Source organism: Dama dama, chromosome 24, assembly GCF_033118175.1.
Source record: "Dama dama isolate Ldn47 chromosome 24, ASM3311817v1, whole genome shotgun sequence".
In the NCBI taxonomy this organism is placed as follows: Eukaryota; Metazoa; Chordata; class Mammalia; order Artiodactyla; family Cervidae; genus Dama; species Dama dama.
This window is the reverse complement of record NC_083704.1, coordinates 19371028-19398385: the sequence shown is the minus strand read 5'-3', so window position 1 is coordinate 19398385 and position 27358 is coordinate 19371028. Positions and strand designations below refer to the sequence as shown.

General features: G+C 38.9%; 1 protein-coding gene across 6 annotated transcripts in view; it reads right to left on the bottom strand.

Annotated features, from left to right (window-relative positions):
• The window catches only part of CTNNB1 (catenin beta 1), a 46220-nt gene extending 19072 nt beyond the window's left edge, over window positions 1–27148 (bottom strand). For 5 of the 6 annotated variants that reach the window (XM_061127868.1, XM_061127864.1, XM_061127862.1 and 2 more), the window contains exon 1: window positions 26958–27148. The gene's annotated coding sequence lies outside the window, so the exon portion shown is untranslated. Of the gene's footprint in view, window positions 1–26226; window positions 26363–26957 lie in introns of those variants that run through there. The other variant, XM_061127866.1, reaches the window with a different exon arrangement.
• Window positions 27149–27358: the final 210 nt, after the last annotated feature.

The following is a 27358-nucleotide window of genomic DNA, read 5'->3' as shown; positions in this document are numbered from 1 at the left end:
ACTTTTAAGTTTTCAAGTTTTGATACAAAGCTCGAAAATATTGATGCAGCATAAACTGATACAGTCACCAAAGAAGGCACTGTACTAGTGACCAGCTTACCCCAAGAGCCTACCAAGCACCAGCTGCTTTCTCAGACAATTTTTAACAGCTACATCCACCTACCTAATGTATACCCCATCCCCTGCCCTACAAGTTCTAAATTCTGAGATTAAATGCTTCACCCCCCACCCCCACCACATGTAGCCATTTGTCTTGCTAGACTTTTATGTAGTTCTTTTGCATTTTTATGCACTACATGTGTATGTTATGCGTAAGAAGTCACTGGGATAATCACTGATATAGCAAGTTAAACCAACTATGTGTGTCAGAGAATATGACTTTACTACTTAAAACAATTCAATTATGGCTTTTATCCTTTACATGTATGATATGTTGTTAGTCTCAATAATGACTAACTTCACACAGAATCTTTGGTCGGTAACACAATCCTAATACAGTCCTGATCCTCCAGGGGAAAAAAAAAGAATGTTTTTCAATACAAATTTTCACTTTATCGACTCTAAGAACAAATGACTACATAAAGCAGAAACTTTTTCTCCAGCTTAAACTAAAATATAAGCTACCAAAAAGACTGAACTTTTCAATTTTGTTTTTATTTTCATTTTTATTTTATCTCAATTTTGTTTTTTAATTTAAAAAAATTTTGTTATACTTGATTTAAAATATATTCATTTCAGGTGTATAGTTTCAGATTCTTTTCCACTGTAAGTTATAAGATACTGAATACAGTTCCCTGTACTATATAGGTAAATTCTTACTGTTTATCTATTTTATATACAGCAGTGTATGTACATCAATCCCATTATCTAACCAATCTCTCCCCCCTCCCCTTCCCCTTTGGTAGCCAGTTCTCTTTTCTGTGCCTGTGAGTCTGCTTCCATTTTATACATAAGTTGATTTGCGTCTTGTTTTAGATGTCACATGTAAATGATAATCATTTTTCTTTACCTTACTTAGTGTGATAATCTCTAGATCCATCCGTGTTGCAGCACAGGACACTACCCCGTTCTTTTTCACGGTTAAGCGGCCTCCCATGCGCACGTGTGTGCACGTCCTCACCCACGCATCCGCCAGTGGGCACGCCCGTGTTTTGACTGTCGTGCACAGTGCTGCCGCAAACACTGGTGTGCATTCAAGATTGGTTTTTAAAATACAGCTATTTCAAAATACATAGAGAATAGCCTTTATCTACAATGGTACATTTCATAATTTCCAAGTATAATTTTATGCAAGTTAAAATAACTGTTTATGTAGTAAAAGTATAAAGAATATACACCAGTTTCTTAATACCCAGGGGTAAAAGGAACAGGAAAGGAAAGGATATTAAAAATGGCTTCAAGTCATTAGCAGTGTGTGTGTGTTTAATCAAACACAGCAAAATTACATCTGTTAATCTGGGTGGTGAGCTCATGGTATTTACTATATTACTCTCTACACTTTACATAGCAAAAATAACTAAATAAAACAAGAACAAGCTATACATCAGTATTTCATATGAGATGATTTGAACTCCAAATATGATTTTAAAATAAGACTACCTTTGTATAAACAGAGTCTCACAGACACAGAGCATGAACTTATGGTTACTAGAGGGAAGGATCCCTGGGGGAAGGGATAGGGAGTTTGGGAAGGATATGTACACACTGCTGTATTTAAAACAGATAACTAACAAGGACCTAGTGCAGAGCACAGGGAACTCCGCTCCATGTTATGTAGCAGCCTGGATGGAAGGGGACTTTAGGGAAGAATGGATACTTTCATGAATGGCTGAGTCCTTTTGCAGTTCACCTGAAACTATCACAACATTGTTAATCAGCTGTACTCAAATATAAACCAAAACTTTTTTTAAAAAAAAGAATAACTTTGTATGTTAACCTTTTAAAGTTTATTAAAATGGAGTTACCAAAGATAGGCACAATAAAGGACAAAAATGGCGAGGACCTAACAGAACAGATTTAGAAGAGGTGGCAAGAATATACAAAATACCTGTACAAAAAAGCTCTTAATGACCCAGATAACCACCACGGTGCAGTCACTCACCTAGAGCCAGACATCCTGGAGTGTGAAATCAAGTGGGCCTTAAGAAGCATTGCTATGAACAAAGCTAGTGGAAGTGATGGAATTCCAGGTGAGCTATTTCAAATCCTAAAAGGTGATGCTGTTAAAGTGCTGCACTCAACACGCCAGCAAATTTGGAAAACTCAGGAGTGGTCACACGACTGGGAAAGGTCAGTTTTCATTCCAATTTCCAAAGGGAAGCAATGCCAAAGAACGTTCAAACTACTGGATAATTGCACTCATTTCACATGCTAGCAAGATTATGCTCAAATTCCTTCAGGCTAGGCTTCAGCAGTACGTGAATCGTGAACTTCCAGATGTTCAAGCTGGATTTAGAAAAGGCAGAGGAACCAGAGATCAAATTGCCAACATCCAATGGATCATAGAAAAAGCAAGGGAATACAAAAAAAATATGCTTCATTGACTATGCTAAAGCCTTTGACTGTGTGGATCACAACAAACTGGAATATTCTTCAAGAGATGGGACTACCAGACCACCTTATCTGCCTCCTGAGAAAGCTGTATGCAGGTCAAGAAGCAACAGTTAGAACTGGACATGTAACAACCGATTCAAAACTGGGAAAGTACGTCAAGGCTGTATATTGTCACTCTGTTTATTTAACTTGTACGCAGAATACATCATACAAAATGCTGGGCTGGATGACTCACAAGCTGGAATCAAGATTGCTGGGAGAAATATCAACAACCTTAGATATCCAGATGATAACACTTTGAAGGCAGGAAGTGAAGAGGAACTAAAGAGCCTCTTGATGAGGGTGAAAGAGGAGAGTGAAAAAGCCTGCTTGAAACTCAAGAGTCAAAAAACTAAGATAACAGCATCTGGTCCTATCACTTCATAGCAAATAGATGGGGAAAAAGAGGAAACAGTGTCAGACCTCATTTTCTTGGGCTCCAATATCACTGTGGATGGTGACTGCAGCCACGAAATTAAAAGACACTCACTCCTTGGAGGAGAAGCTATGACAAACATGTGTGTTAAAAAGCAGAGACATCCCTTTCCCAACAAGGGTCCATAGTCAAAGCTATCGTTTTTCCAATAGTCACGTATGGATGTAACCATAAAGCTGGACCATAAAGAAGCTGAGTGCCGAAGAACTAATGCTTTTGAACTGTGGTGCTGGAGAAGACTCTTGGAGAATCCCTTGGACAGCAAGGAGAACAAACCAGTCAATCCTAAAGCAAATAAACCCTGAATATTCATTGGAAGGACTGGTGCTGAAGCTGAACCTCTACAACTTTGGCCACCTGATGTGGAGAGCCACCTCACTGAGAAAGACCCCGATGCTGGGAAAGACTGAGGGCAAGAGAAGAAGGGGGCAACAGAGGGTGAGATGGTTGGATGGCCTCACTGACTCAATAGACATGAGTTTGCGCAAACTCAGGAAGATAGTGAAGGACAGGAAAGCCTGGTCTGCTGCAGTTCATGATGTTGCAAAGAGTCAGACACAACTTAGTGATTGAAAAACACCCCAAAAAAGATACGAGTATTTTATAGAAACTCTTGTTAAATCAGCTGAGCCTTACAAACTCAAGTCTCAAATATGAGGGTAAAATAAGTATGTCCATCTACCTGAAAAGGTAGCTGTCACAAAAGCTAAACAAGGCTGTAAGTCATTTTAAAAGGCTAGAGATTTTAGGTATGTGGGAAATTTGTGGGAAAATGTTTCCATTACATCCTGAAGCTGAAAATTCTGTTTCTCAAAGTTCACAAAATGACTGCCTAATACTTTTAAACTAAGGACACTGTTTGCTAACATTCTAGAGACACTTTTATACCCATTTTAAGTCTGATAAAGCTGCACAGAAAACATCATTCAATTAAATTTTTAGTAAAAGTTACAAAATTATATACAAACTATTTTTCTATATACATTTAGGATAGTCAGCAAAACATATCACAGAAAGAGTTCACTCATAATTGCAACAATAAAAAACAAAAAAGGTACATAAAAATCAAATGGAAAGCTGTCTTATTCCTGACTAGAATTTCTTTGTACTGTATAAACAGGCCAGTTTTCTCTTAGTTCATAAAGTCAGTGTATTTCCAACAAAATAATGATTTCTTTAGGAGTGAAAATGATTCCTAAATTCATTTGAAATGAGAGTGTGAAGGTAATTTAAAAAAAAAGATTGAAATAATGATTAGAAAAAAGAACCAATTCTATCAGATACTAAAACTCAATATAAATCAACAGCCACAGCAAATAAACAATTTATATTATTGGGGGCAGGAATGGTTAAGAGACTATAGTAATCAAAAACACCCAGACATAATGTGGCAATTTAATAAATGTAAAAGGCGATATTTCAACTGTGGGAGACAGCTGGATTATTTGATTAATAATACTAGGAGAAAAGGACTTTTTTCCTTGTAAAAAATACTATTTTTAAATCCTTACTTGATTTACTCTATCAATCCTCACTATATTAAATTATATACTATAAATATATACTATATACAATCTTTATTAAATCTACACATGACAAATATTTACAGGCTAAAAAGAAAATCAATGAGACAAAATATGGTATTACACACGAAGGGTGGTATACATGGAAATAAAACTACAGTAAGAAGCCGAATATAAGCATGACTCTGAACTCTGAAATCAAAAGGTAAAGACAGGATTGTATGTGTGTGTGTGTGTGTGTGTGTGTGTGTGTAAAACTTAAAAAATTCCAAGCCCAATATAAGCATGACTCTGAACTCTGAAATCAAAAGGTAAAGACAGGATTGTGTGTGTGTGTGTGTAAAACTTAAGAATCAAAAGGTAAAGACAGGATTGTGTGTGTGTAAAACTTAAAAAATTCCAAGCCAAAAAAACCCAACCAACCAACCATACATAAAGTACTTTTAAAATGACATACTGAACACCATAGGAGAAACATGATTACAGGCTAATACCCACAGCACACAAAGAACTGAGGAGAAATCAGTGAATATAGCAGAGGAAGGGCAGGAACCACCACTGAAAGAAAAATAGAAAGCGAAAAAATATATTCAAAAGAGCTTAAATTCATTTTTCTCTGCTTATCTGATTGTTAAGAGCAAAAAGATTAATAATACTGATGATATGGATATATTTAAACTGGCAGAAGGTTTCTGGACAGTAAGTTGGCACTATTCATTAAATATAAGTGTAAACACTCTTTCACATAAAAATACCACTTTATAATAGAAATGTATTCTGCAGAATATTCACAGAAGCATGCCAAAAGGTCTGCACAGTGAAGCATTCATAAAGCTGGAAATTAACCAAATGCTCACCAACAAGAGACTGAATAATGTATCCACTGAATAGAATGTATATTCATCTACTGAACAAACATTTAAGTACCTTTTATGTTACTAGCATTGCATAACAGTGAATAAGAGTCAGAGTCAAGGTCACAGTCTAGGAAAGCCAGCATTCTATTAGAGAGTTAAGCAATAAAAACAATAAAGACTGAGAACTGCTGTGAAGAAAATAAATAAGGTAAGAACAGAGTACTAGTGAGTGGCTGGTGACTAGTTAAGAATGAGTGCTAAGAGAGGAGGCAACAGGAATACAGGAGGAGCTAGCCAGGTGAAGATGGAGCAGAACACTCCTGTGCAGAAAACCAGTACAAAAAAAGGAAAGACCTGTAGGGAAACAGCACTGAAGGGTCCCCTGTGGAATCATGAAAAGAGGTAGGGGCCAGATCGATAGAGGGTATACTGGGAAGCCAATGGATTCCAGATTTTTAAAGTTCACTCTAGTGTCTATATGGAAAAGAAAAGATCATGAGGGGCAAAAAAAAAAAAAAAGCAGAGAGAAGAGTTAGGAGACATCGTAAATCATCCAGGTGAGAGGGATAGAGGATTACTATGAAGCCATTAAAAATACCCAGGAAAAATACAACATGTATCTAATACACAAGCTATTTACATACTTTTAGACAGACTTTTCACATACACTTGCAAAAGAAAATGTTTAGAATATACTGGTATTAGAAATGATAATTTGTCCAAGAAAACACCTATCATTGAGCACACTATGTTAGCCAAACACTAAGTATATGTTTCTAAACATAAAAACTAAGTGGTCTATAAAATGGACTTTCTGCAAAAGAAATGTGAAAACTACTCAGCCAATCATTAGCACCTCAAGACACAAACTGCTTTTAAAAAAAGACGTTATTGAGGTAGATAAACCTAGAACCTATTATACAGAGTGAAGTGAGTCAGAAAGAGAAAGATAAATATCGTGTTCTAACACACACATATGGAATCTAGAAAAATGGTACTGAAGAATTTATTTACAGGGCAGCAATGGAGAAAAAGACATAGAAAATAGACTTACAGAGATGGGGAGAGGGGAGGAGAGGGTGAGCTGTATGGAAAGAGTAACATGGAAACTTACATTACCACATGTAAAATAGAGAGCCGATGGGAATTTGCTGTAGGCTCAGGAAACTAGGGCCTCTGTATCAACCTAGAGGGGTGGGACGGGGGCAGAGACGGGAGGGAGGTTCACAACAAAGGGGATATATGTGTACCTATGGCTGATTCATGTTAAGGTTGACAGAAAACAACAAAATTCTGTAAAGCAATTATCCTTCAATAAAAAAATTTTTTAAAAAGACGTTTTTTAATCTTAGGAAAAATAAACGTTTTCTAAAAGAAAGGAAATCAAACTTACTGCAATTTTTAAAATTATTTAGGCAAATGTCATTTTATTTTATTATATCAATATATTTCTATTTTAGTAATTTAATCTAAGTTTTTTCATTCAATTATTCTACTAAAGTGGAGATACTCTAAAAATCAACTTCATCACAAAATAATGTCAGATATCTGATTAAATTATTTATATTACCTTTAAAAGTATCTTTTACAGCTTTAGTGTGTTTCCTTATAGTATCAAGTAAACATCTAACTCTGCCCTAAAAATATTTAATAGGGTAGCATAATTAAATGCCTAGCAACTTCAGTTCTGAGCCAAGTGTCATCTTATGAACTCTACCCAGCAACCACATAAAGTAGTGAACACCCCCCCCAAGAATCAGATGAAAAAAATGACTAGCAGCAGTTAATATGAGTATGGCTGGTAAACTGCTCAGTTAAAACTCAAACCCAGGGGGCTTCCCTAGCAGCCCAGTGGTTAGGAATCTGCCACATAAGGCAGGGACATGGGTTCGATCCCGAGTTGGGGCACTGAGACCCCACATGCCGTGGAGCTACTAAGCCCGTGAGCCCAGGAGCCTCAACTACTGAGCCCGAATTCTGGAGCCTGCACACTCCAACTAAGACCCGAGGAAGACCAATAAATAAATAAAACTATTAAGAAAAAAAAAAAACTCAAATTCAAGTCTGTTTAGCTCAGTCACATCCCTTTTCAATCAAACCATGTATCCCATCCCCACCCCAAAGTTATAACAATTAGTATTTAACGATCACTGCTGCAGTTAAGAGCAAGGGTTAACAGTTTTTAAATAAAAGTATCATAAGTAAGGCTAAAGAACTATAATCTTTGCATAGTAACCACGGCATCACTATATACTCCATACTTTGACTCTGTGCCTAGAAATATGAGTATATTATACTAAGAAAATGGAAGATTTTACTTCAAGAAAATTTCCAGATATTAATCTCTAAATTCAGCCTACCAGCAGAATTAATGGCAAGTACTCAATGGCTTCCATAAGCAATTTGATGCATTGCTTTATATTCCATAACCTTCCTCTTCTCCAACTTGTTACAAGAGTTTCCCTTCCCCACCATACCAGCACACTGATTGTTAAAAATAAATATATGAAATTTAAAAAAAAAAAAAGCAAGCTCAGTAAGTGAACTTTGAGAGGGAGTCTCATGGGACTCTACCATGAGTTTCTCACTGTTTCCAAAATGCTTAGCACAGATCAAGCTCTTACTTAATGGACTGAATATGCTAAAAGTAAGAAAAATGTTCTAAAAGTAGGCATGATAACAACTAAAATGTAAAACAGAGGCTCTAAGCCAACAACAATTATATATAATCTAAGAGACTTAATGCTTTTAGGAACATGAAGGATTCACTTGTGAACAATCTATCTTACCTAGAAGAAAAGTCAGCAAACTTTTTCTGTTAAAGGCATACTGTTATGCCTTTATATGCATAGTTCTGTTAAAGTGAATACTTTAGGGTTCCATAGGCCAGAAGCTCTCTGTAGCAACTATTAAACTCTGCTACTGCGGTAAGAAAGCAACCAGACAATATGCACACTAATGAACAAGGCTAGGTTCCAATAAAACTTTATTCATGGAAAGTGCAAACTTGAATTTTGTAAATTTCATGTGTCATGAGATATTATAACCTGAGCTATTAGCTTTAGGCATTAAAAAATATAAAAATCATTCTTAGTTCACAGGCCCTGCAAAACCAGGTGAGGTGGCAGGCAATAATTGGCCAAACCCTATTTCTTACTTTCATGGAGAACAAACCAAGGGGCAAGTGAGTTTACTTTTGGATTAAACCTAAATGTGAAGAACAGCAGCAGAAAGGGTTTCTAAGTGGGCTACTAAGAGTAGTCACACACTTCTTTCCCAAGAGTATCTTCAAAAATAAGTATTACTTTAAAAAATGATACTGGACCAAATGACATTAAAGCCACATCAAGACCGTCTGTTTTGGAAAAACCATTTCAGACCATTAAGATCAGGTACATGCTAAAATAGAAATACAGTTCAATATATGCATGCATTTTTCTTCCCCCTATAAAAAATGTTAGCCACTGTTATTAATGATGGTCATTATTAATATATCACTTAGACCCACATGTTTGGCCAACGGCAACAGTGTCTGAAGAGGATGTGATGATGATACATAAATTACGTGTTACCTAGAGTTATTTTTTAACTCTCTAGAAACAATTTCTAGTGCTATCAACATAGACAGAATGATTTATTTTTCATTTACTTTTCCCCCAATAGTGTGTATTTATTTCTCATTATAAGTTAATAAATTTCTTTATACAGAGGAATGTTAAAAATATTACTGTCAATAATTCCAACTTTCTCTCTATGCCTTTTAGTTTAATTTTTCAACAGTTATGCGCCTGGTACTTTCAGGAAGTGTTTAATGAACATTTTTGGAAATATTAAAAGGTGGGGGTTAGGGGAACCAATCTCCACATGGTGGAAAAACTGAATATTGTTATCTCTACACCTCAGAAACATAGGAATTGATAAATGACTCATCCAAGGATGAGACAGAATCAAGACTCAAACACTAGTCTTTTTTTATTCCACATACTGTGATCTCTAATCTGACAGAAACTTTTCCTCACATTTTATTCAAAAATCTGTAAAATCAAAATATACGCACTATATATTTACTGGTGGGAAAAAGTTTTTAAGTTGATGCATGTGATTCAAACCCATGTTCTTCAAGTCAACTGTATTACGTATATTCATACCAAATGTGTTTCCTAAAGCATTTTTAAACAATGTACCACAGAGATAAATTCTATAAAAGCATATAGATCAAATAAATTCCTTATAGTGAACTGACTTTGATACAAATACTGTAACTTCTGTTTTTTATATATTGTTTGATATATTTTTGCTAATTCTTTTACCTTTTGACTCTTTTAATTGCCTCATATATTGAATATTCATTGGAAGGAACAATGCTGAAGCTCCAATACTTTGGCAAGAACCAAGCCATCAGAGGGGACCCTGATTCTGGGACAGACTGAGGGCAACAGAAGGGGGCAATAGAGACTGAGATGGTGGGATGGCATCACTGACTTAATGGGCTTGACTTTGAGCAAACTCAGGGAGATAGTGAAGGACAGGGAAGCCTTCACTATGAACTGTGCTGCAGTTCATGGAGTCACAAAGAGTCAGGCACAACTTGGCGACTGAACAACAACATATACTGAATATGAAGTTGGATACTGTCCTTTTCTAACCCAGTTTGACAGTCTTTAAAAAAATTTTTATTTATAGCTGTTATTATATGTTGGTCTTATTCCTCGTCTTATTTTTGTCTGCAAATTCTAATATCTGGTTTATTTCAGCATTTTTTTTCCCCTCTTGATCTTGGGTGACTTTTTTCCCTTAATTTTTCACATGTCTAGTAACTACTGATTGTATATTATATATCTGATATTGTGTATTGGATATATTGTGGAAACTCTGGTTTCTGGAGTTTTCTTTTAAACATTCTTTAAGGCAGTTAAATCATCTTAATTTTATGGAGCTTGGTTTCACACATTATTAGAAGCGATCTATCTCAGATTTTACCCTTAGACTTATGGTGAATTACCTTAATCCTGGGAAACATCTTTACTCCTAAAGTGTGACTGTTCTCTGGTTTCAAATGAAAAGCATGAAGTGTTTACCAAGACCCCCTAATTTGGTAGGATTCAAACTCCAAACTCTTCTTCACAGTGAGGATGGGAGCTGAAATCTCTGCTCATACTTCTCAGTGTTCATGTACTGCGTTAACATGAGTTTCCTTGGAACCAATTTCCTTGGTCAGCCAAGGATTTGAAAGGAGTTTACACACAGATTCTGAAGCTTCCCTCTGGGACCCCCTCCACTCTGAATCTACCTATCTCCTACCCTCAATTTCCAGCCATCCTGGCAACCCTAAGCTCCATCGTCTGATACTACATGAGTTCTAGATCACACCAGAAACGCTGGTCATAGTTCTCACTAGGGAAGCCTTACAAATATGGATGTCACCAAGTGAGCATGTCCCTTCTTTCATGGGTCACATCTCCTCAAAATTCTGTTTTCTTTTGATCATTCTCTGGTACCCTCAAACAGCTATTTTTATATTTTCTCCCAAAGTTTCTGATTTTTTCTTCTAGTTTTATTGAGATATAACTCATACTGTGTAAGATACATAGTATGATTTCATTTACATATATCATGAAAGGATTATTACAGTATAGTATATTTAGCAAACATCCATCACCTCATATATAGATATAAAATAGAAAAAAAATTTCTTCTAGTGATGAGAACTTAGGATTTACTCTAACAACTTCCACATATAACATACAGCAGAGTTAATCATGTCGTATGTTACATCCCCAGCACTTATTTGTAACTGGAAGTCTGTACCTTTAGACTGCCTTCATCCAATTTCCCCCCTTAAAATTGTTTTTTTTAACCAAAAAGATCTCCAATTTTGCTTGCAGAACCGTTTAAACTGGTCCTTCCAAAGGTTCTAACCTGGAACTTTATTTTTTTTAACCTGGAACTTTAAACAACACAGACTACCTGGCTCCATCCCCATGGTTTTCTATCAGTTGGGCTGGAAAGGACTGCTGCACTCTATCACTGTTTAAGTGCCATATATGTTGCTAATGCTGCTACTCCCAGAGCAAAGGGCTACAGGTGTAGACAAACTATGTGATTCAACTCTGTGTGTAACAGTAACCCAAGCTAAAAAACAAACCGAAAAAAAACAAAACATAAACGTGACTCCAGAGAGTAACCCTAGCATCAGTTCCTTGAGAACCATCTATCCATTAAGACAGCACATTCTGACTTAATCTTTAGCCAGCTTTTGTCCCCCACCACGCAGAAGGGACCACCACCCCCTCCCAAGCAGAAGGACCTCCTCTGCCTTCAACAGCCTTACCATAATATTAGGTCTCTTAATTATGAGGTTTTCATACATTTAGGAAGGAGAGAATATTATATAAAAGAGTAAGCTAGGAAGTGTTTACTTTCAATATGTTACTCTGTTACCTCAATACAAAGAACTCTAAACTGCTGTTCTATTGCGAGTCTAAAATTATACCAATAAGTGAGTCAAAACCCGGAGCTATATACAAATGCCCAATTGGTATATTATGTTCTTTGTCTTCTCAATTTACCAAATTGTGAGGTTAAGAGATTTTCTGTCCCACAAAAAATCTTTTCCATAATTCTTTCATTTCCTCAATAGTTCTAGCATACAGCAGTATCAATAGCATAAATTCAATGAATGGAGAGATTTCATATATTCAACAAATTTGTTATGCAACTGCTATATGCCAAGAAGAATAACAGATTCTGAGGATACAGCAGTGATATAAAACAGACATGGCCCTTGCATTCTTCACAGAGACACAGACAACAACTGAATAAACAATTATAAGGAGTGGTTAAGTGTGTAAGAAACAAATGAGAGAAGGTAGTAGAAATGACACTAGGACAAGTGATGGCCTTACTTAAAGAGTAGCCCCAAGCTTCCGTGGGAACCTTCAAGCTGAGACCTAAAGATGGAAAAGAGCCAGCATATAAGGAGCAGAGCAGGAACATTTCAGAAATCAGAAATAATGTGCAGAACTCCAGAATCGTTAGGACTATCTTTTAAGACCACAGTAGTTTGATTATAGTGGGAAAGGGTGATTACAATGAGATGAGGTTCAAAGTAGCCAGACCATGTAGACCTTTCCAGCCTTAAAAAAAAAAAAAAAAAAGTATTTCTTATTCTAAATGCCACTGGAAATCCATGAAAGGTTATGAAGCAGGTGAATAACAAGATCCTATTTGAGTTTTTCAAAACTGACCTTGGCTATAATGAAAAAACTAAAAGGGTAACAGAAAAAAGGTAAACCAGTGAAGCAATGTCCAGTGACAGATGGTGGCTTAGGCTAGGCTACCAGCACTGGGCACAAACAGTAGCTAGATTAGAGAAATACTTTGGAGACAGAAAAAAGAGGCTCTACTGATGGACTGACTGCAGAGAGGAATTAAAGATGACGCCTAATAAACAAGATGAAAAGACAACCCTCAGAAAGGAAGAAAATATTTGCAAACAAAGCCACCTGACAAGGGATTAATCTCCAAAATACACAAACAGTTCATGTAGCTCAATTAAAAAAAAAGAAAAAAACAAAAAACAGGGCTTCCTTGGTGGCTCAGTGGTAAAGAATCTGCCTGCAAATCCAAGAGACATGTGTCCGATCCCCAGTCCAGGAAGATCTCATATGCCATGAAGCAAGTAAGCCCATGTGTTACAACTACTGAGCCTGTTCTCAAGAGCCTGAGAGCCACAACTATTGAAGCCTATGTGCCCTAGAGCCCACACAACAAGAGAAACCACAGAAATGAGAAATCCACATGCAGCAACAAAGACCCAGCACAGGCAAAAATTAGCAAAAAGTTTTTTAAAATTAAAAAAAAAAAACCCAATCAAAAAATGAGCAGAAGACCTAAATAGACATTTCTCCAAAGAAGACATACAGATGGCCAAGAGGTGAATGGAAAGATGCTCGACATCACTAATTATTAGAGAAATGCAAATCAAAACTACAAGGAGGTATTCACCTCACACCAATCAGAATGGCCATCATCAAAAAGTCTACAAACACTGAAGAGGGTGTGAAGAAAAGGGAACCGTGCTGCACTGTTGGTGGGAATGTAAATTGACATACAGGCACTATGGAGAACAGTATGCTGGTTCCTTTAAAATCTAAAAAACAGAACCAACATATGACTCCAACAATTCCACTCCTGGGCATATACCCTAAAAAAAACCATAACTCAAAAAAACACATGTACCCCAATGTTCACTGCAGTATTATTTACACTAGTCAGGACATGCAAACAACCCATATGGCCAATGAGAGATTAATGGAGAAAGAAGATGTGTTGCATGTATACAGTGGAATATGACATAGCCACTGAAAGGAATGCAATAGAGCCGTTTGTAGAGATGTAGATGAACCTAGAGTCTGTCATACAGAGTGAAGTCAGAAAATCAATACCGTACATTAACACATGAATGTGTAATCTACAAAAATGGTACAGATGAACCTATTTCCAAGGCAGGAACAGACTTGCAGACCTAAGAGAAGGGAAGTGTGAACACAGGGATGAAAGGGGAGGGTGAGACGAAGTGGGAGATTATAACTGACACATATACAGCACCATGTGTAAAGCAGATGTTGCTGTCTAGTCGCTAAGCCGTGTCTCTTTGTGACCCCACTGGACTGTAGCTCACCATGCTCCTCTGTCCAAGGCACTTCCCAAGCAAGAATACTGGACTGGGTTGCTATTTCCTTCTCCAGGGAATCTTTCCAAACTGGGGATTGAACTCACATCTCCTACACTGGCAAACAGATTCTTTACCACTAAGTCACCAGGGAAATCTGTAAAATAGCAAGCTAGTGGGAATCTGCTAAAAAGTACAAGAAGCTTGGCTTGGTGCTAGCTCTGTGATGACCTAGAAGGATGAGATGAGGGGTTCAAGGGAAGTCGGGGGAGAGGGGATATATGTATACATATAGCTGATTCACTTCACTGTACAGAGAAACTAACACAACACTGTAAAGCAACTATACTCCAATAAAAAAGACACATGTACCCCAACATTCACTGCGGCACTATTTACAATAGCCAGGACATGTACACAACCAAAATGTCCATCAACAGATGAATGGATAAAGAAGTTGTGGTACATTTATACAATAGAATATTACTCAGCCATAAAAAGGAAAAAAGTTGGGAAATTCGTAGAGAAGAGAATGGACCTAGGAGTCTATCATACAGAGTGAAGCAAGTCAGGAAGGAAAAAATACTGTATTTTAACGCATGTATGTGGCACCTAGAAAAATGGTACAGATGAACCTACTGCAGAGCAGGAAGAGAGACAGAGATGTAGATAATGAACATGTGGACACAGGGGGTTGGCGGTGGGATGAAAATAAAATGCTTCCTGGGCGTTTGGATTGAGCAATTAGGCTGTCATACTTCCTGAGCTCGGAGTATGTGAGAAAAATAGCCATTAGTCACACATGGCTATTTATATCTAAATTTTTATTAAAATTTAGCTCAGTCACATTACCACATTTCAAGTGCTCAAGAGTCACATGTAGCTGGTGGCTACCATATCAACCTCACAGATGTAGAACATTTCCATTATCACAGAAAGTTCTACTGGATATTGCTGTTCCAAAGGCAAGTTCAAAAACAAAAACGCACCAAATGCTAAAGTGACCCAGCAAGATTAATGGTAAAAAGTATCTCTTTCATTGATCAACATGGAGGTCCAATAGTGAGTCCAGCAAAAGGAGGTTCACTGATAATGAAAACCAAACACGAGCTGAAATAGGAGATGAAAAATGAAGATCATATCCACAGGACATGTCTTTCAGAGTGTGAAAGGGAGTAGAGAAACTAAAGGGGCATTAGCTGCAAAGAAACAAGTCATCCAATTCCAGAATATTCACCTATTCAACCAATATTTATTAGCGTCTACAATTTCCAGACACTGAGTACCAGGCATACAAATCAGAACCAGATCGTGAAAGGAGATAAGAAGCAAGTAAACACAGGTTACTTCAGAATATGATTAAGTGCAACAAACCAAGTAAAAGACGATGGTAAAGTGAAAATGGGTGAACAAGGAAGAACTCAATCTAATGGGAGCCATAAATGACAGGAAGGAACCATCTCTACAAAGATGGAATATACTTATGTGCTATTGGGAAAGATCCAAAGTGAGGTGAAAAGATTTAAAAGTCATTCACTCAACACATATTCACTAATCAACTAGTATACACTATGATGATAGGCATTGGGAAGAAAGCAAAAAGTGAGGAAATAGACAATAATCCCTGTCTTCCTAGAGCTTATGTTCTAGGAGGTGAAAAAAAAAAGAGGATAAAAAAATGGTAAAATATCTATTATGTTAGTCAGTGTTGAAGGCTAAAGAAAAACAAAGCAAGAAAGGAGACAGCAAGTTAGGGAAGAACTGGGTGTACAGAGCCTGTACCTCCAAAGCATCCCTCCAACCCAGCTCTTCGGGGCCTAGAGCTACTACCCTGACCTCAGTCACCACCTGTGTCACCGGCAGGACTGCTGTAGCTCTTCTCCTGGTTTCCACTCCTCTCTTAAATCCTTTCAGTTTTAGTTCTTTGATGAGTGACAGGAGGAAAGAAGAAGGTGATAAAGAGAATAGTCTAAACACATAGGAGTGTGTGCTTCTACAAAATGAGACCATAAGCCCCTGGAGGTTTTTGAACAAAAAAGTTCTATGATCATTGCTTTATTTTTATTTATTTATTTATTTTTTGATCATTGCTTTAAAAGGATTATTCTGGTCACTGTGTTGAGATTACATTTAAGGGGAACAAATGTAAGCAGGAAGACCAGTTGTCTGCAGTAACCCTAGGATAGCATGGCTATGAAACGGCATAGTAAGAAATGGCTAAATTTTGCATCTATATTAGAAGGAGAACTGACAATTTTCAGGCAGGGTACAGTGACAGAAAGACAGTCATGAACGGCAAGGTTTTTGGTGTAACTAAAAAAAAAAAAGGTGCATTTAGGACATATTAAGACATGCAGCTTTAGGAGAAATTGGGAGCTCAGTTTTAGGTATATTACATTTGAGATGCTTCTTAAGACATCCAAAATGTTGGGGGAAACACTGGCTATCAGGACCTACAGTTCTGGGCAGAAACTCAGGCTAAGGATATAAATCTGGAAGCCATCACCAAACAGGCTAAATACTCTGTTTAAAGCTATGAGATGCAAGTCTATTTAGACAATGAAAAAGGAGAGATCCAAGTGCTAAAGTTTCAGCCATTGCAATATACAGATGAGACATAACAGAAAAAGCAAAGAAGAGTAAGGAGGAACCACCAGTAAGGCAGGAAAAAAAACCTGCTAGCAGATGTGGTGGCCTGCGAAAGAAGAGGCCAAGCGAAACATGTCTCAAGCCATTGTGCCAAGTGCTACTGAGAGGTTAAGTGAGATGAGGATTAGAGATTTATAAAGTGATGGTCACTAGTAGGAGTTGAAAAGGGGTGAGAGTGTATCCAAGCAATTGTTCCAAGGTGTCTTATTCAAAAAAGCAGCAGACTGGGAAACAAGAAGAAAAGATTTTTTAAAAAACAGGACAAAGACCATGCAAGCTCACAGAAGGAAAAACCAAGGATGCAAGAGAAGGCAGCAAGACAGTTATATTCTTGAGAGCAAGAGGGCATGCAATCTAGTATAGACATGAGCTGGTTGTCCTTCTCTCTGAACACTACAGTCTGTCCATAATGACAGAGCAGGTGAATGGCACAGCCACAGATGTGAGAGCATACACGAATCTTCCAGTTACTCAACGGGCTCTGTGAGACAGAAAGCAGGGGAGACATGAGGAGGAAGTATTGGGAGGTTTGAGAAGAGAGGGAAAAGACACAGTCATAGAGAGAGATGAACTAAGAGACCAAAGACTACTGGGCATGAAGTCAGGGAGGGACAAGGTTGTTGACAAAGTATATAAGAAAGTGATTATGATTCAATCTGAAATTTCAGTTGAGTAGAAGTGAGGGTGAGGGATACTGAAGAGCTTTGACAAACTGAAGTTATCGTGTCACTGAAGAGCTGTTGGAATTAGGGTGGCTGAATCAGACAGAAAAATAGGTTATTGGAGGAGAGGAAATCAAGAAACTAAGAGATCAGAATACTGGAGGCATCCTCTATATCAATGTTACTCAAAGTACCAGACCACAATACCATATGGAGCTTGTGCCAGATTATATAAACCAACATACTGCTTCTTTCATGAAAAAATTTTTGGTACCAAAAAAAAAAAAAAACCTCAGTTGAACTAAACACTGAACTTAGTGACATAGTTGTGTTACTTTCAGGCACAAACTACTTACTGCAATTCATACTGTAACAGTTCTCAGAACACGGGCCATTTTGAGTAGCACTTGTCTGCACAAATATTGGCATCACCAAGAATTAGAACAGAAATAAAGATGACAGTGAGCCAGGACAAGTGTCCAAGGAAGCAGGGGAATGACCCAGGAAAGTTGGTAAAGACTAAGACAACGAGGGTAGTAGGTGGTAATTTGATGGCATGAGAGTCAAAGCTGAAATTTTTGGAAAAGAATGGTCAAGAAGTGACAATGATGAACAAAGAGGACACTTCCTCCACCTTCTGGTTCACCAATAAAAGGTGCACAGGAAGGGGCAACATTTACCACTTGAGAGAGTTGCAAGGTCAGTAGCATTATGGGGAGAGGCTAGGTTATAGCGGGAGCAAGAAAAAGTAAACATTCCCAGAAAAGACTGACAATAAAAAGGATGTGCTAAAGACTATGAGTTCTAGAGTGACAATGAATGGATTTCAAGAGATGATAAAATGTGGGAAACAGAGACCCAAAACAGCAATGAGATCCAAATCTGGGAGGATAAGGGTAATACATACAGAACAGAGGCATAACTAAAGGAAATAAGTCCTACAAAAGTCATGTGTCAGGACTGGCCTCTGACTATAATGCTTCATTATAAAGATGGACCCTCCATGCAGACTGATAACAGAAGGTGAAGGAATTCCTGCTTACTTAGCTTCTCATGGGGGAAAGGGGGTTAGTTTAAGGAGCAAAGAAAAGGTTAAACAGTCTTCCTATCTTTGCACTTTGAAGAGAAATGTAATACGATCTGGTGTATAATGGCAATAAGGAGAAGTCTAAGGCCCTTCAGCACACAGTCAGGGCATTCTTCAAGCATGATTCAAGAATGTTAGTACTCTTTCAAAAGAAAATATCTAATTTCAGTATTTTAATTATCATTACTCTGCCTTATGAATGACTCCCAGATTTCTCATCTCTTAATCTAGCCTATTTTCCTTCCATGGGGAATAGACTAGCTGGCACTCTGATTTAGGACCTACGAAAAAATGACAGCAGAATTAAAGCAGAAAATAGTGACCTATAGAGGACAACTATCATATATAACATGAATTTTACTGTGTAAATGGATCACAGAGGACATTTATAACTAAAAGTCGGAACAATATAAACATCATTTCATATCATGTGGCTTTTCCAAAAGAGGATATCATATTTTAAAAATAAATTTAACAACTAAATGAACTTTAAATAAAACAACTTTAAAATAAAGCGAAGTACCAGAAAGACTAAATTTATGAATGGATCTAGAGAGTAGTACATCAGCTTACTATGTTCCTTATGTAACATTTGTTGTCTACTTTCCCTCCTGACTCAGCTGATAAAGAATCCACCTGCAATGCAGGAAATCTGGGTTCAATTCCTGGGTTGGGAAGATCCCCTGGAGAAAGGAAAGGCTACCCACCCAGTATTCTGACCTGGAGAATTCCATGGACTGTATAGTCCATGGGGTCGCAAAGAGTAGGACAGGACTGAGCCACTTCCACTTTGTATCTAAATGAACTGTTGAAAATAAAGTCACGCTTGACACTGCTACATTCTTTCCATGGCTCAGGAAAGATACTAAGTGTCTACCTCAGCACTTCTACACAAGAGAAAGGTTACCACTTAGAAACATCCAAGTTAACTGGATTGAGAACTATTTCCAAGAAACCTGCCGGTATACATGTGTCACTCATCTAATACACAGATAACTTCAAAGACACACTCACTCTCTATACCCTTATCTGCAAACCACTGAATTATACTTCGGGGTTGGGGGCGGGGGAGGATTTTACAACAGCCACCCCTCCATGAAGCAAATTAGAATCATTAAGATCAACTTCAAATTGTATTTTAGAAATTTTGCAGTAAATCTAACTTCTCACATTTTTATACAGATAATGTACAATAAAGTATGTATAAATACATATCAAGTATTTCAGTTATCATAAAACTGTTACTAAGAGAAACTTACCAACCACCCCTAGCACGTGTACACCTCTTACTTCCCAGTCAGACCAGCCACCAGCACTGAAGACACGCTCAGCACAGCTATCACCTGTATGCCACGTGGGCTGATGAACTTCTAACAGGTTAGAAATATCTCCCCAACCCCCGGATTTTTTAACTAACACACCTGTTAAATCAGTTAAAAGGAAAATCAGTCCAGCAACATGAGAATTATGAAATTACAAGTAAAACAATGGGAATATTAATGAAGAAATTAATAGATGGAAATAAATAGGGGAGCAAACTGGCATTGCTATGAAGCAGTTTCACCTTAACATCATCCAGCCAGCTGTCACACTTTTCAAACTAACTGGGGGCCGGGGGGCTTTTCAACAGGTTCAAAAGAAATCAGAGGCCGGAATTTTCTGGACTATTACAAGAGAAACTTGACAGTGGCTCTGTAAGTTATATGGGGATTGTGGAACAGGCCAAGGGGTGCGCACCTTGGGACAAATGCGCTCTGCAAAGCCCACTGCTCAGTTTGGCTTGCATTCTATATCATGTAAACACAACTGCAGTCAGCAGCACTATTTTCAGATGATACTTTTTAAAACCAATGTTAGCTTATGGTTTGTATTTTCAGTACAGACATAGTTGGCCACTTAAACATGTAATCTAAAGACTAAATATACAACTTTTCAAACTCTGGAAATGAAGAATCTTGCCCGAGCAGCAAAAGACTTTACCAGTATCTATTTGACAGCCTGCCTAAATTTATTCTGCGCAGGGGATGGAATGGACCGGGAGCTTGGGACTGCACTGCTACGTATAAAACAGGTAACACTGCTACGTATAGAAGGGGTGACTAATGAGAACAGGCGCTACAGCACAGGGAGCGCTGCTTAATGCTCTGTGGTGACCTAAGCGGGAAGAAAACCCAAAAACAGAGGGCATATACGTGTACCTGTGGCTAAGTCACACCAAGGTAAAACAAACTAACACAACACTGTAAAGCAACTATACTCACAAAAAATTTTAAAATATATTCTGACCAAATAGGAGTAAGCCATTACTTTAAAAAACAAAAACTAACATTCAGTTAATTTTTCACTATCTAAACTTTGCTTTTCAGTTTTAAATCTAGTCTGATAAATAGATTACCACAGAAATGCAGACTCTGGCTGAAAACCAGGATGTGATTTAAAGACATCAATAAAACTTCCGGCTGATGATTGTGTACACACAGCCATAATTTGTCCAGCATTTTAAGCATCTTCAAAGTTAAGTTGTAAGACCTCTTTTAAGAAAAGACTTTAAAAACTATACTTAAAATGATCAAGTGATGCACAAGTTTGTTCTTTCTCCTCTTTTTCCTTGATCCAATCCATCTTAATTCTTAAGACTTCTTAAGTGCAGGTTTCCCAGGTTTCAGAGTTAGTAATATGAACCTGCTTTAAGTTCCTGATCTGTTTATATAGTCAATTGATACAAGGCATTCTTAAAGTGCCATATATGAACCTAATGGTTTATCAAATCTTATTTACTAAGTTATGAAAGTAAAAATGTTACTCGCTCAGTCGTGTCAATATGTATATATAGAGACATAGATACAGAATTGTACTACCTTCAGTTACTTAATAGAATCACCATCATTAAAAAAAATAAATAAAAACACTGTACTCCAAATGGTTTACTGCAGATGTCACACACTGGCTGATTCTGCCAATAGGTGTATTTAATTTGTGTTGAAATGTCTTAAAACATGAATTTCACCAACCAACATGTACAAATCATGTGTGTGCTACGTTGCTTCAGTACTGTCCGACTCTTTGTAACCCTATGGACTTTAGCCAACCAGGCTCCTCTGTCTATGGGATCCATTCTGAAATATAAAGAATAATGGAGTGGGTTGCCATTTTCTCCTCCAGGGGATCTTCCCAACTCAGGGATCAAACCCACAGCTTGTGCAGCTCCTGCATCGCAGGCAGATTCTTTACCGCCGAGCCACCAAGACCCATTGGTGCAAATCATAGAATGCACGTTAATCCAGATTTCTTGCTTCTCTTAGAAGAAAGAAAAAATCCAGATGATGTGGAAACCTAAACTACTTTCCACACAATGGCTGCAGCTGAAGATTGGCTTAGATGGAACATATGTTCTCTTAATTCATTGTAGTTCACAGGGGCCCAGTGAGCCCATACCTGCTTGGAGATACTGAGTAGCTACTTCCACTGGGATGCAAGATCAATCCTATATGGTTTGTGACAGAGATCTTAGTCACTTATATTGTTTGTCAAATTGTTGCATGAAGACAAGCGGCCCATTTCAAGAGATAAATTAGGTCCCTAACAGGCAGAATTTTTTTAAAGATGTACACAGTTTTCAAGAGAACTTTCAAATCTACTCTCTTCTCATAAAAATCTTTGAAACTGGAACACAAGCTATTTGACCTTGAGGCAGTAAATGATGAAAATTGTAGTTATGGACTTGGACATTACTTATTCCATACATGATCCTTTATGAAGGATCACAACCCATTCTGAAATATAAAACAGCTGAGGCATTCTTGCCTTATGTTTTCAAAAAGATATAACAATAATACATTTCTTAAATAGTCAAAAATCATGATCAATGTTTCCACAAAATTATACTAAATTTCATAGCAAAATGGAGCAGTTAAGTGATATGATCACTTTCCCTCCCTACTCAATCAACTTGTAAACTTCATTTCAACCACCTATTTACGAAAAACATACAAAGGTAAAAACACTTTTTCTAAGCTGAGCATTTTCCATAAAAATGACCATTTGAATTCTAAAAGCTATTTTTAAATGGGTTTTATTCCTATTATTAATCAGAATCTGATCTGAAATAAGCATTTTTATAAAATAATGCTACTAACAGAAATAGCAAGAACCGTAACATAGGAGTGTGGAAAAAGTTTTTATTGAAGAATTTTCAGGTCAAAATATGGGAACAATGCATCAAAGCACTATACAAATGTATACTCTACACAAATGCCTGTAGTCACTAGGCATTATACTCTGGAGTTCACATAAGTTGACTCGACCAGCTTTGTTGATAACCAGTTCTTAACACAGACATAATATTCCTTGAAAATATAACCAAGTTGAAGCCTTACTTCAGTTTTATTGATTTTAGACAAATTGATAATTCATTTTTGTTAACTTTATCTGAGAATCTTAGTTTCTAGAATTCATTAATATGGCTCGATTTTAGTATCTAGGTGTAAGTGTGGTCGCTCAGTCATGTCTGACTCTTTCTGACCCTATGGGTTGTAGCGCGCCAGGCTCCTCGGTCCATGGGATTCTCCAGGCAAGAGCACTGGAGTGGATAGCCATTCTCTTCTACACGATATCTTTCCAACCCAGGGACTGAACCTGGGTCTCCTGCATCACAGGTGGATTCTTTACCATTTGAGCCATCAGGGAAGCCCAGATACTAGGATGGTTTACCTCAAAAGTTAGTATACTAAGTTCTTGGTTTATAATTATATTTTAGCAGAACTTCCTACAAAAAGTGACAGAATTTAACTCCTGATTTAACTTTGACCTCTCTCCTGCAAAATAATGGCTGAGATGACATGTTCTAAAGCCAATCTTTTAACTTGCAAAAATAGTATGAACATCCTATTCTCGAATTCAAAAGTTCTCTAGACTGATGCTTTCACATCAAAACTATTCATAAAAACATTTCACACAAATTTTATGGGGGGAAAATACCACCAGCACTACATTACATCCACTGGAGGGCACTCAGTGTGACCAAGGCATGCAATGAAAACATGCCCTGGCGCTGCTGTCCTCAGCTGCAGGGGTGTGAGGGGACTTTCAGGCTGGAGAATAATATCCTCTAAAAGAAAAGATGTTCACAATTAGCAAGATAGTTAATCTCTAAAAAGGGTTCCTAACATGACTGATTCTCTTATAAAAGCTTCTTTTTCCTTAGGGAGCAGATTTAAATACATGCTTCAGGGATACAGGGTTCAGGCCTCAACAGAAGTATCTAGATTTCAAACCTGGTCAAGCTCAGACTTGCATACAACACAAAAGCAGCATTCTTAAGTAAAGAGAGGAAATAAAGAACTTTCTCCAGAGTTTAAGTGATCAAGAACTACACAAAGTAACTTCTACTCATTTTCAAGCAATATAAATCACATATTTTCCTTTCCTGGAACTTACAAAGTATATATTTATTTTAGCCCATTAGCCTAGTTATCTATCAAGACACAATTAGAAGAGTATTACATAAACAATAGTCTGTTAAAGGAGGAGGACTGATTCTGCAGCTCAGTCTTCTCTCAATGCGGGTCCAAGAGGCAAGAGATACAAGCTCCGGACTAACCAGAAGTAGCTACTAGTCTATGTTATACTACTTACTTTCAAGATATAAAAATGTTTTTACTCAAACTGTTTCAACAAAAGATATCGTAATCCCAACAAAAAGAGAGCTACAAGAATACAACCAAGTCAATACAACTAGTGTTTTCACAACCAAAGTCACAAGTCAACACGCAGCACGAAAGAGTTGTTAATACTTTTTATTACAAGTTTGTCCTGCTCTAAAAGCATTCATCCTTTCTGCCCTGGGCTGGCAATCAAGCACGCTTCCAACCAAGCTCAAAGTACATACTTAAAATTTACCACCTACTCCTCTGCAGTTATTATCAGCAACGAGTAAACCATAAAAGAGAAACAAAATCTCATTATAACTGGATGCTGTATTGTTTCATTTCAATAACACAAAAGTTTCATGTGGCTGAAGATACTACAAACCACCTATTTCTGGGATTTTAATTTCACTGCTACTTACAAGTATAAAACAGTGAGATTCAAATTTTTGAATTCTCCGTGCCCCTAGTTTCAACAATACTTATGCTCCTCTTTCCACTCCTCCCATCTTTCCACTCCTCCCAACAACGAAACAGGCTGTCTGCAGATAGCTTTCCCAAGAACCAAATTGCAAAACACTCAGAGAAATTAGCCTACTTCAAGTTTTCTCTCCCTATATGGGAAGTGGGGGAGGGAACTGTATATGTAAAGAAAAATATACAACTTCATTTATATGGATAATTTTATTCCATTTATCACTAGTAACAGTAAGAAGCTCAATTTGGTTTTAATATTGGAATCTATGTAATTATCTACATAATTATCTTGGTAAAGGATATGCTTCCAAAGAAATAAAACTTCTGGATACTTACTGACACTTGAACACTACTAAATGTTTTACTTTTTTTAGGCACTTTTTAACATTTGGTTTTTCTTGAAAGCAATTTTAAATGACTGCTCTGGCTTCTGGGGAAATCTCAAGCCTAGAACTCTGCAAGGACTCTAAGTTACATGCTATACTAAACTTTGTGGCACAGTTTTTCAATTTCCCCCTCAAGGACTTCAGACTTGAATAGTCTCAGCATTCCTTTAATCCTATAGAATAGTCTCCTGGAAGTTTTTCAAGTTACTGTTGCAATCACTTTAGGGCCTTGTACATGGCCTTCAGAACAAAGACTAGGTCAAAATAATGAATACTGGACGCAAATTAATCACATTTTGTGAAAAGATATTCGCAAACATTAATGGCACCTTTTTTTTAAAACCCAGAGATTTGTGTGCTTAAATGTAAAAATAAATGTAGCAGCCGCCTCAGTTCAGACCGAAAAAAATGCCTCCCAAACAAAAGTTTGTCACTAATCTAAGCAGACATTAAACAGAAACATTAAAAAAAAATTTTTTTTCAAGCTATGTCCAGTATCTCTTAAGACAACACGTTAACAGGAAGATAGCCAAAGGTACTGAATGTACACCGAGACAGAATGAAACGGCTTCCTAAGTTCCAGACAAAATACTTTATAACTTAGCCATCTGAAAAACAGCAGCCCAGATTTTATCAAAGGCGAGCCGTCTCTTCAAGCTGCTGTCTAGTCTAAGCCACCACTATTCACGACACAAAGCTCTCGTTTCACTAAAACCACTCCTCGATTTCCTTTTGCCGACCTCTGCATACCAGCAGACCAGTCTCCCTTCATTCACCACTCACAAACCCGGGGTGGGGGTGGGGGGAGACCACAGATGTCTGGAGGATACAAAGTAGGAGACAATGCTCCCTCCAACACCGAAAAGAAACCGAAGCAAACAACTACACCCCATCTGGCAAAGCTTGCAAGTTTAGTGGACTCAGGAGAAGGCTGTGAAAAGCGAACTTCGAAAGTCTCAGTTCTAAGTCCCCTCTCCAGACAAAACACGGAACGAAGTTGCAACGCTCGAATTTCCTGCGGGCCATTTCGTAGCGAGGGGAAAATTCACCCCGCTGAAAAGTGCTCTCAAAATCAAGTTTAGTTGCCGTGAAACTATTTGAATAAAGAATCTCCAGGAACACAAGTATCGAAGCAGTCTCAGGCCGAGTCCTCTGGGTCACTTGATAAGAGACAGTAAGCCAGCCGCCCTCGCCCTTATTTTTCCCAGGACCTCCCTTGCACGCCCGCTTTCACTCACCTGCACCGTACAAGACAATATAGATGCAAGATATGGATTTTTATCTGTGCAAATCCTCCTGGCGCATCGCACAGTCTGCACTAACAGTTTGGATCCTCTAAGGTTTAAAGTTGCTCCGATTTAAACGAGCGCACTCACACCAGCAGGCCATTAAAAATCACTAACCTCTTATTAACCCTCAAAAAAATCATCCTTAAGCACGAAAAAAGGAACCTGGAGATAGGACCTCACGTGGCGTCCCAGGCCCAGCGCCCGCACCCCAACTCCCCGCGGAGGCCGTGAAGGCGGAGTCCCCCGTCCCCACCCCGCCCCCCACCCCGGCCCCGGCGCATCCCGAGGCGCAGGGTCCCTCCCCCAAACTCAGCCGCGGCCTGAGCCCGGGACGGAAACCACAGCCCCCTCCACCCACCCGCCCACCCCGCTGGCCACCCGACCTCCCGGACGCGCCCTCGCGGCGCCCCCTCCCCGAGAGCGGCACCCCCGGGGCCCCCAAGAAGCCGCACGACCGGAACCGGGCCCGGCCGCCGCCCTCCGCCCCCCGGGCGCGGTCCGCCTCTGCCACCTCCCCGGCGCCCCCAGCCCACACCGGCCCCCGCTCCCCACCCCGGGGCCTCGGGCTGCGCCGGGTCGTCTCCCAGCCGCCGCCGGGACCGCGCGCCCGCGACGAAGTTTGGCTCCGAAGCGGGAACCGGAGCAGCCCCAGACGGGTAAGGAAAGGAGCGCCCAAGCACCTCAGGGGAACAGGCTCCTCCCGCGGCGGGAGTCGGACCGTCCTCGGCCTGCGTTGGCTGCTCGACGGGACCGGAGCGGCTCCTCGAACCTTGCTCCGTCTCCGCCTCCCCCTCGCTCTTCGGTCCCGGGGCCGGGCTAGCGCGGCTGCCACAGACCGAGAGGCTTAAAATGGCGCCGCACAAGGAGCTCTTATAAGTCGCGCAGGATTCACTGTATCCTGCCGCCAGCGGCGCAGCGCGGAGCGTTCCGCCGCGCGAGGACAAGGGGCGGGCCGCGGGCGGGCGGCGGAAAGTAGTCCCCGCGCCGAGGAGCCGCCCGCTGCCGCCGCAGCCGCCGCCGCCGCCGTCCGCCAGCCCGGGGCAGGGGTGGGGCGCCCGCGCGCTCTGCGGGCGCTCTCCCA